The sequence below is a fragment of the Rhinolophus sinicus genome, chromosome 11 (genome assembly GCF_057876585.1).
Source record: "Rhinolophus sinicus isolate RSI-liver-muscle chromosome 11, RSI-T2T, whole genome shotgun sequence".
Lineage (NCBI taxonomy): Eukaryota > Metazoa > Chordata > Mammalia > Chiroptera > Rhinolophidae > Rhinolophus > Rhinolophus sinicus.
The window spans coordinates 25990030-26001496 of record NC_142511.1 but is presented as its reverse complement, the minus strand read 5'-3'; positions in this window follow the sequence as shown (position 1 = coordinate 26001496).

Genomic DNA, 11467 nt, shown 5'->3' with positions numbered 1-11467 from the left:
GAATCCAAGAAGCAAATAGAACACCTAGTTACCTCAATCCCAACAGGCCTTCTCCAACGCACATTGCATTGAAGCTGTCTAAAATCAATGACAAAGAATCCTCAAGGCAGCCAGGGAAAAGAAGACAGTAACCTACAAAGGAAAGCCCATTAGATTATCATCAGATTTATCAGCAGAAACTCTACAAGCCAGGAGGGAGTGGAACCAAATATTCAAACTATTGAAAGAGAGCAATTATGAGCCAAGAATAATATATCCAGCAAAGATATCTTTTAGATATGAAGGAGGAATAAACACCTTTCCAGACATACAGAAGCTGAGGGAATTTTCTAATACACGACTTGTACTACAAGAAATACTAAAGCAGGCTATTCGACCACCATCAACAGGGACAATTTGTGGCAACCAAAACATAAAAAGGGGGAGAGTAAAGGCCTGAACCGGGATATGGGAATGGAGAAAGTAAGTGTGCTGAAGAAAATGGAATACTCTAAATATCAAACTTTCTTTAACATAAACTTAAGGGTAACCACTCAAAAAAAAATCCAGAACTGAAATATATACTGTAATAAAAGAAGAAACAGAGGGAAACATTATAGAATACCACCCACACAGAAATAATAGACAACAACAAAAAGACAAAGAAACAATGGAGACACAGTCTTACCAGAAAACTAAAGATAGAATGACAGGAAATCCTCACATATCAATAATCACCCTAAATGTAAATGGACTGAACCCACCAATAAAAAGGTACAGAGTAGCACATTGGATCAAAAAACTAAACCCAACAATATGCTGTCTTCAAGAGACACATCTCAGCTACAAGGACAAGCACAGACTCAAAGTGAAGGGTGGAAATTGACACTCCAAGAAAATGGTATCCAGAGAAAATCAGGTGTAGTCATAATGATATCAGATGAAACAGACTTCAGGGTGAAAAAGACAACAAGAGACAAAGATGGACATTTCATAATGGTAAAGGGGACTGTACAACAAGAAGACATAACAGTCGTCAATATTTATGCCCCCAGTCAGGGAGAACCGAAATATACCAAGCAACTACTACCAGAACTAAAGGGAGAAATTGACCAAAACACAATTATACTAGGGGACTTAGATACATCATTGACAGCTATGGATAGATCATCAAACAAAATAAGTAAAGGAACAGCAGCCCTGGGGCTGGCCCGGTGGCTCAGGCGGTTAGAGCTCCATGCTCCTAACTCCGAAGGCTGCTGGTTCGATTCCCACATGGGCCAGTGAGCTCTCAACCATAAGGTTGCCAGTTGGATTCCTTGAGTCCTGCAAGGGATGCTGGGCTCCGCCCCCTGCAACTAAGATTGAACAAGGCACCTTGAGCTGAGCTGTCTCCCGAATGGCTCAGTTGGTTGGAGCGCGGGCTCTCAACCACAAGGTTGCCAGTTCAATTCCTTGAATCCCACAAGGGATGGTGGGCAGCGCCCCCTGCAACTATGATTGAACACAGCACCTTGAGCTGAGCTGCCGCTGACCTCCCAGATGGCTCCGTTGGTTGGAGTGTGTCCTTTCAACCACAAGGTTGCCGGTTCGACTCCTACAAGGGATGGTGGGCTGTGCCCCCTGCAACTAGCAATGGCAACTGGACCTGGAGCTGAGCTGCACCCTCTACAACTAAGACTGAAAGGACAACAACTTGAAGCTGAACGGCACCCTCCACAACTAAGATTGACAGGACAACAACTTGACTTGGAAAAAAGGCCTGGAAGTACACACTGTTCCCCAATAAAGTCCTGTTAAAAAAAAACCAAAAAACAAAACAAAAAAAAACAGCCTTAAGTGACACATTAGATGAAATGGACATAATTGACATATATAGAGCACTTCATCCTAAAACATCAGACTATAAGTTTTTTTCTAGTGTACATGAAACATTCTCAAGGATAGACCATATATTGGGACATAAAATCAGCCTCAGCAAATTTAAGAAGATTGAAATCATACCAAGCATATTCTCTGATCACAAGGCTTTGAAATTGGATATCAACTGCAAAAAGAAAGCAGGAAAAAACACAAATACATGGAGATTAAACAACATACTTTAAAGAATGACTGGGTCAAAGAAGAAATTAGAGGCGAGATCAAAAGATACATAGAAACAAATGACAATGAAACTACATCCTACCGAAATTTTTGGGATGCAGCGAAAGCAGTTTTAAGGGGGAAATTTATATCATTACAGGCCTATCTCAAGAAACAAGAAAAATCCCAAATAAATAACCTCATGTTACACCTTAAAGAACTAGAAAAAGAAGAACAAGTGAAACCCAAGTTCAGCAGAAGAAAGGAAATAACAAAAATCAGAGCAGAACTAAATGGAATAGAGAACAAAAAGACAATAGAAAAAATTAATGTGACAAAGAGCTGGTTCTTTGAAAGATTAACAAAATTGACAAACCCGTGGCTAGACTCACCAAGATAAAAAGAGAGAAGACACTAATTAACAAAATCAGAAACGAAAAAGGGGAAGTTATCACGGACACCACAGAAATACAAAGGATCATCCAAGAATATTATGAAGGACTATATGCCACCAAATTCAATAACCTAGAAGAAATGGACAAGTTCTTAGAAACATATAGCCTTCCAAGGCTAATTGATATGATTATATCAATTGATGCAGAAAAAGCATTTGACAAGATACAATCATCCATTTATGATTAAAACACTTAATAAAATAGGTATAGAAGGAAAATACCTTAACATAATAAAGGCCATATATGACAAGCCCTCAGCTATTCTCATAATTAATGGTGAAAAACTGAAGCCCTTTGCTCTACGTTCAGGAACACGACAGGGCTGTCCCCTATCACCTCTGCTTTTCAACATAGTGTTGGAAATCCTGGCCAGAGCAATCAGGCAAGAGAAAGAAATAAAAGGCATCCAAATTGGGAATGAAGAAGTTAAATTATCACTCTTTGCAAATGACATGATGCTATATATAGAAAACCTTAAAGACTGCACCAGAAAGCTATTAGAAACAATCAACGAATACAGTAAAGTTACTGGCTATAAAATAAACATACGAAAGTCCATTGCATTCCTATATACTAACAATGAAATCTCAGAAAAAGAAATACAAAAAACAATTCCTCTTGTAATTGCAGCAAGAAGAATAAAATACCTAGGAATAAACTTAACCAAGGTTGTGAAGGACCTATATGCTGAAAACTATAAGACATTTTTGAAAGAAATTGAAGAAGACACAAAGAAATGGAAAGACATTCCGTGCTCATGGATTGGAAGAATCAACATAGTTAAAATGGCCATATTACCCAAAGCAATATACAGATTTAATGCAATCCCCATCAAAATCCCAATGACATTTTTTAAAGATATAGAACAAAAAATCATCAGATTTGTTTGGAACCACAAAAGACCCTGAATAGCCAAAGCAATCTTAAGAGAAAAAAACAGTAATGGAGGTATCTATCATACTCCCTGACTTTAGCTTGTACTGCAGGACGACAATAATCAAAACAGCATGGTATTGGCAGAAAAACAGACACATAGACCAATGGAATAGAATTGAGAACCCAGAAATAAAACCACATGAATATGGACAGACAATTTTTGGCAAAGAAGCTAAAAACATACAATGGAGGAAAGACAGCCTCCTCAATAAATAGTGCTGTGAGAATTGGATAGCCACGTGCAAAAGAATGAAACTGGACTGCTATCTGTCACCATGTACCAAAATAAATTCAAAATGGATCAAAGACTTAAACATAAGACCTGACACAATAAACTGCATAGAAGAAAACATAGGTACTAAACTTATGGACCTTGGGTTCAAAGAGCATTTTATGAATTAGACTCCAAAGGCAATGGGAGTAAAAGCTAAAATAAATGAATGGGACTATATGAAACTTAAAAGCTTCTGCACAGAAAAAGAAACCATCGACAAAATAAAGAGGCAACCAACTGAATGGGAGAAGATTTTTGTAAACAGTGCCTCCGATAAGGGGCTAATATCCAAAATATACAAGGAACTCATGAAACTCAACAACAAAAAAACAAATAACCCAATTGAAAACTGGGCAGAGGACCTGGAGAGACATTTCTCCAAAGAGGACATACAAATGGCAAATAGACATATGAAAAAATGCTCAACATCACTAATCATCAGAGAAATGCAAATCAAAACCACAATGAGCTATCACCTCACCCCAGTCAGAATGGCTATCATCAACAAGACAAATAGTAACAAGTGTTGGAGAGGCTGTGGAGAAAAAGGAACCCTCATATACTGTTGGTGGGAATGCAGACTGGTGCAGCCGTTATGGAAGGCAGTGTGGAGGTTCCTCAAAAAATTACGAATAGAATTACCATATGACCCAGCAATCCCTCTCTTTTTTGGGTATCTATCCAAAAAATCTGAAAACATTCATACATAAAGACACGTGTGCTCCAATGTTCATTGCAGGTTTGTTTACGGTTGCCAAGACATGGAAACAACCAAAATGTCCTTCGATAGATGAATGGATAAAGAAGTTGTGGTATATATACACAACGGAATACTATTCGGCGGTAAGAAAACATGGATGGATCTTGAGAGTATGATGCTAAGCAAAATATGTCAGACAGAAAAAGCAGAGAACCATATGATTTCACTGATATGTGGTATATAAACCAAAAACAACAAAAGAACAAGACAAACAAATGAGAAACAAAAACTCATAGACACAGACAATAGTTGAGTGGTTACCAGAGGGTAAGGAGGGAGAGGGTGGTAGATGAGGGTAAAGGGGATCAAATATATGGTGATGGAAGGAGAAGTGACTCTGGGTGGTGAACACACAATGGGATTTATAGATGATGTAATACAGAATTGTACACCTGAAATCTATGTAATTTTACTAACAGTTGTCACCCCAATATATTTTTAAAAAATAAAGAAAAACAGTATGATGAAATTGTCAGAAGTAACCTAAATGTAATTATTGACAACAAGTGAAAAATAGATGTAGACGGGATAAAAAGTTTTTAGGTGAACTTTTCAAAATATTTATGTTTATGGAATGTCTACTTACTTTCCCAAAATCTTTTGGTAACTTGAAACCTTAGAGTTTTGCCAAGTTAAGTTAAATGATGGGTCCAGTTAAATTTATTGCCTATCTAGATCATTTTGTAGATCACATACTAAAACTGACAAGCTCAGGAGAGACCAGCACTGTGGGTCCTACAAACTCAGACCCTGAAAAGTAATCACGTAGGATGGTCTGAACTTAAAAATTTCTAATTAAAAGCAGGTCATGGCAATAGTCAAGTTCTAGAACTTTTGTCGTGCGGGAGACCCTGCTCGCTGTGCCATTTGTCATCTGAGGTGGCTTGCGGGGTCTCTGGTCCTGCTCCCCACATAAGAACGCAGCATATGGTGAGGCCAAAAAGGAACATCCACGGAGCCATAGGTAGGGGAGTCATACCACTATGGTCTCACTGGAGGCTGGGCCCACCAGACGCGCGACCTGCCGTCCGCCTTTCCGCCAACGGACCGACGACTATCCTCCACTCTCCTCGATTCTGTTCCTCTCCTCGCTTCCGCTCTCCTCTGCTCTCCTCTTCCGCTCTCCTCTTCCGCTCTCCTCAGCTCTGCTCGGCACCTCGGCAATACTCGGAAGTCCTCGGCTCTCCTCTGTAGCCGTAGCAGTGATACCAGCGGCCAATCGGCTAACCGACCACAGCCAACGGCCAATGAGCCACAGCCGACGGCCATCCACCACCCGAGCCAACACCCTTCCACGTGAGGCCGAGAGCCTGTAAACTACTCGTGGCCACCACCCCTGGCGTCACTTGCAAATCATGAGTCAAACCGGCCCCCCATGGGGCTATCAGACCCAACCACCGACAGTGGGGGCTTTTGACCTGCCAGGGCCAAGTCCATTGCTGCCGTTCCCCTGCTTTCAAGCATGTGGGTGCTGGCAGCAAAATGTTCCCATTTCTGCCGTAGCCTGGCTTTAACAGAGTCTCACTGGTGGTAACTTGTAATTGAATGGGAGCGGCCGTTCGATGTAGCAGAGCTTCTACTGGTGCGGGCCCTCCCTTCCGTGGTCTCTCATTCAGGACTCTCAGGACGTCCCATAGACGCGAGGCCCAGTCACGCATCGTGGGAGGGTGTTTTGACACCCGGAGACCTTGCTTCAAAAGACCATTATAACGTTCAATCATGCCAGCTGCGTGCGGATTGTACGGGGTGTGAAACAACCATTGCACGTCCATCCTGGCAGCCCAGCACTGCACTTCTTGCCCCATAAAATGGGTACCCCTGTCACTTTCAATGACTTGGGGGCACCCATAGAGGGCGCACAGCCGTGTAAGGGCGACCACTGTATGCCACTGATCTGCAGCCGGACAGGGCCAAGCAAACATCAACCCTGTAGCAGTGTCCACTGCTGTAAATGCATGTCACATTGCGGGCCTTAAGCAGGGGTCCAATGTAATCCACTTGCCAGCGAGTGAGGGGCACCCTCCCTCGCGTAATCTGCGGTGTCTCCCAGGGGAGCCTCCGCCTTTGGGGGCTGTCCTGGGCACAGACGGCACAGTCATAGCAGGCATCTGCTATCTCCTGCCATTTCAAAGGCAGGCCCCAGCGTCTGCTCACCTGCCACATGATTCGGCTTCCAGCGTGCTGCAATTTCCTATGCAGCCAGTGGGCCACATCAGTGGCAAGAGCCCGTTCTAACCATCAGACCCGTGCTAGGGCGTCTGCTTCAACACTACCTGGGGACACTAAGGGGGAGTGACCTGTGACATGCATTAAGGTCACCTCCTTTCTCTGCCCTAGGTCCCAGAGGTCCTGCCACATGGCTTGACCCCACAGTGGACGGTGTCCCACCAACCAGTTTTGGTGTTTCCATGTAGGCAGCCACAACGTTAGGCCCCGGAACACCGCCCAGCTGTCAGTGCAAATAACTAGGGGCCCAGGCTCGTGGCTGATTATCATCCACACAGCCCGTAATTCAGCCCACTGGCTACTCCAGCCCGTCCCAGTATCAAACCAAATGGTGTCTGTTTTGGGCTGGACACCAATAGCCGTCCAAATGGCTGCAGCCCCTCGGCTAGAACCATCGGTAAACCAGGCATCCTCAGGTACTAGGGACTGTCCTTCTTTGTAGGGCGAGGGCTCCAAGTCCTCCCCTCTAGGCAGAGCACTTGGCTCAGCCTGGGCTACAAGCTCCACAGGCCCCAGGACCTGTTGTAGCTCTGTGCTCAAAGGGCTTGAACTAAGGGTGCTACGTTGCTCCAAGTAGGCACCCCACTTGGCGAGGGTGGTGGTCTGTGCCACCCCCGTTTTGGGTCCCTGGGTCCATGTATGGACCCACCCCTGCACGGGATACGTTGTTCGAACCAACACCTGTGCAGTTCCTGTGATGGCTTCTGTGGCCACTAGGGCTGCATACACAGCAGCCAGCTGTTTCTCTATTAGAGAGTAGCGGACCTCCGCTCCTTTCCACAATTGGGACCAAAATCCCACTGGCAACCGGAGACGCTCCTGCCGTTGCCAGAGGCCCCATCCGTACCCCTCTTGGGTTACGTGAACATCAAGTTCAAATGGGCGGCCGGGGTCCACTACTTGCAGAGCCTGTGCCTGCTGCACTGCCCGTTTCGTGGCAATGAAGGCTTGCTCTATAGCCTCAGTCCAATCCAATGAGGCCCCCTTTTTTATCATATTGTACAAGGGCCTTGCCATTTGTGCTAAATGGGGTACAAACGCCTGCCAATATCCTAGCAGACCCAAATACGTCTGCAGTTGAGAGACCTTGGTCGGCCGGGGAAAGCCTTCTACCTTATCAATGATTGCCTCAGGTATCACCTTTGTCTTACCCGACCACACAACACCCAAAAACTTGACGGATAAGCCAGGGCTTTGGACCTTTTCCTCATTCACCGCCCAGCCACGTGACTTCAGGTGGCAGAGAAGAGAGGGAGCTGCTTGCTCTAAATCAGAAAGAGAATCTGAGGTTAACAGAATGTCATCAACACAATGAAACAAGGCCACAGAGGACGGGTGATCCCACTGTGCCAAATCCTGGGCCATGAGCCTGTGGCAGATAGTGGGGCTGTGCAAGTATCCTTGTGGAAGGACTTGAAAAGTCCACTGCCGCCCATCCCACGTAAAAGCAAACTGCTCTTGACACTCGGGTGCAATGTCAATGGAGAAACAAGCATTGGCCAAGTCCACTACATAGTGATATGTCCCCAGGCGGAAAGTCAGACGATCCATTAAATCATGAACTGAAGGCACTGCAGCGTGCAAGGGTGGCGTCACCTTATTTAACTCCCTATAGTCCACAGTCATTCGCCAGGTCCCATCTGGCTTCTTGACAGGCCATACTGGGGAGTTAAAGGGACTGTGCATTGGCCTCACTATATGTGCCTTTTCCAATTACAATATTGTACGTCCTCCTTGCAGGCGGTACTGTCACACTGTAACCACGCTCCAGGGCTGAGGCAACACTTGAGGAGAGTGGTGAGCATGCTCGCGTGTCACCGCTTTCACCACCCGGATCTGGAGACGGAACTCTCCTACTGACGTCTGTAAGCTGAGGCCATGTAGCACGTCCACCCCTAGAATATACTCCGGAACGGGGGAGACATAAACCTTGTAGGTACGAGGAGGAAGCCTTCCTATACCCAGTGGTAAGGAAACAGCTTTTACAGTCACAGTTTTTCCCCTGTAGCCATCAATGCAGATTGCTGGTCCAGGGAACAGTTCTGGGTTCCCATAAATGAGACTGCAGTCGGCGCCAGTGTCAAGTAGAGCCAAAACCCTCTGTACATTCGAAGGGGACCAATGTATGGACAGTTCCACGTGGGGCCTCCAGTCCTTGCTCATCCCCTCTGACCGGATACCTTGGCCCCAGCTCTAATCAAGCTGCAAGCGGTCAGCCTCAAGCGGCTGCATGAAGTCCTGGAGGGACACGGGTCGCGCTTTCCCAGACTCCTCCTTTATGCTTCTCCGGAATTGTTGTTCCGGACGCAACTGTTTCCAAAGTTCAAGCAGGAGTGCATTGGGTTGTCGGTCTATTTTCTTCCTATCGACCCCTGCTGCCACGAGATCATGCCACATCTGTGCGCGTGTTACTCTCTGAGGCCCGCGACCTCGCCCCTTTACCTTTGGTTTGGGATTCCAGGTCTCAACTGTGTGGACCTCCTGTTTTAACTTCCTTCGCCTCCAGCTTTCAACATCCCCTAGGGTGGCCATGGCAGTTGTAACTTCATGAATCCGTCGCCCTACACAGGGCATAAGAATGGCAACCAAGGATCCAAAAGCACTCGCAGGTGCAGTATCCAAAACCAGATCTCTCATGCTGGCTGTAAAAAGCTCGTTATCTGGGCCCTGCATGTTGAGGTTAAAAATAGCATGTCTCATACCCATTTCACGGATTATTTGCGTAAGTTCTGTATATGACTGCCATTGACTCACATTGTCTGGCAGCTCGCCAGCCTGTCCCCATACTGTGCGTACCGCAGCAGTGAGCCACTCCATTAGAGAATGGTTGCCCTGGTTGTTGGCCAACCTATGGCAGTTCTGTAACCTTTGTCGCAGGGACGGATGCACTGTCACGAAGGCTAGCTTTTCCATCTCGCCTGGGGAGCAGAGAATGTTGTCTGCTCCCTCATCCCATAAACGTAACAGCCAAGCCGAGACTGGCTCTCCAGGGCGCTGTCTGTACCGCCTCCCCAGCTCCTGCAACTCAGTGGGAGTGTATGGGGTGTAGGTTGTGAACTCAGTCACAGCTGGGTTGCCGGCAGCAACACGGCAGCAACACGCCCGGGGCCCAAAGGTTGCTCACGTTTTCCCCTTGCTTCAAGATTGGCAGGTCTTGGGGGTTGGGAGCTACATTGTCTCCACTTGCTTCCTCTGCCTCTGCCTCAGAGTCTCCACCTTGGGGCCCCTGTTCTAACAGGCGGACCCGAGCTTCCAGAGCTCCCAACCAAGACACCTGGTTCGGCACCCGGGCCATTTCATTAAGCCCATTTTCCGTGTTGAGACTCAAGGCCTTGAGGAACATCCAGCCCACGTGGCCGGCTATAGCCTTCTGCTCCTCCGGCAACCACTCAGCCAGAGCCTGCAGGGCCCTCTCCACGCTGGCCGGAGAGCCGTCCATGTCCTCCCACCTCTCCTTGGGGGTCCAACTCCTGAGAACAGTGGCCACCGGACACCATACACTGTGTGGGGGCCACACGTCCTCCTGCCCAGAGTCAGACGCTATTCCTACCTGGTCGGAATCTTGCTCACCGTGCCAGGTGTCTGAGTGGGTGGAGGCCTCCTTGTAAGATGTCCACCACCCTCGGAGCTTAAGGCCACAGCAGATCAACAAAAGGAGGACAATGCCTTCTATGGCCAAGAAGGTGGTGTGCCAGCTGGTGGCTTGCGTCTCCCAGACAGACTGCGCCTCCCGTTCCCGGTGTTGCTCTTCATGGGTGTTCCGAAGCTGGGCTCTCACACGCACAAACCGCTCCACCATGCTTCGGTAGGTTTTGGCCAGCACTGTACCCTGCTCGCTCCGCCATTTGTTGGGCGGGGAGGCCTGCAGGGTCTCTGGTCCTGCTCCCCACATAAGAACGCAGGATATGGTGAGGCCAAAAAGGAACACCCACGGAGCCATAGGTAGGGGAATCATACCACTATGGTCTCACTGGAGGCTGGGCCCACCGGACGCTGACCTGCCGTCCGTCTTTCCGCCAACGGACCGACGACTCTCCTCCACTATCTCGACTCTGTTCCTCTCTCTCGGCTCTCCTCTTTCGCTCTCTTTGGCTCTGCTCGGCTCTGCTCGGCTCTGCTCGGCTCCTCAGCAATCCTCGGCAATCCTTCATAGCCACAGCAGTTATACCGGCGGCCAATCGGCTAACCGGCCACAGCCGACGGCCAATCAGCCACAGCCGACGGCCATCCACCACCCGAGCCAGCACCTCTCCACGTGAGGCCAAGAGCCTGTAAACTACTCTCTGGGGCTCTGTCCCCACATGCAGTATCCAAAACCAAATCTCTCATGCTGGCTGTAAAAAGCTCGTCATCCGGCCCCTGCATATTAGGGTTGAAAATAGCATGTCTCATACCCATTTCACAGATGATTGGCGTAAGTTCCGTGTATGACTGCCATTGACTCACAGTATCTGGCAGCTCGCCAGCCTGTCCCCATACTGTGTGTACCACAGCAGTGAGCCACTCCATTAGAGAATGGTTGCCCTGGTTTGGGGCCAACCTATGGCAGTTCTGTAATGTTTGTCGCAGGGACAGATGTACTGTCATGAAGGCTAGCTTTTCCATCTCGCCTGGGGAGCAGAGAATGCTGTCTGCTCCCTCATCCCATAAATGTCGTAGCCAAGCCGAGACTGGCTCTCCAGGGATCTGTCTGTACCACCTCCCCAGCTCCTGCAACTCAGTGGAAGTGGAAGGGGGGTAGGTTGTGAACTCAGT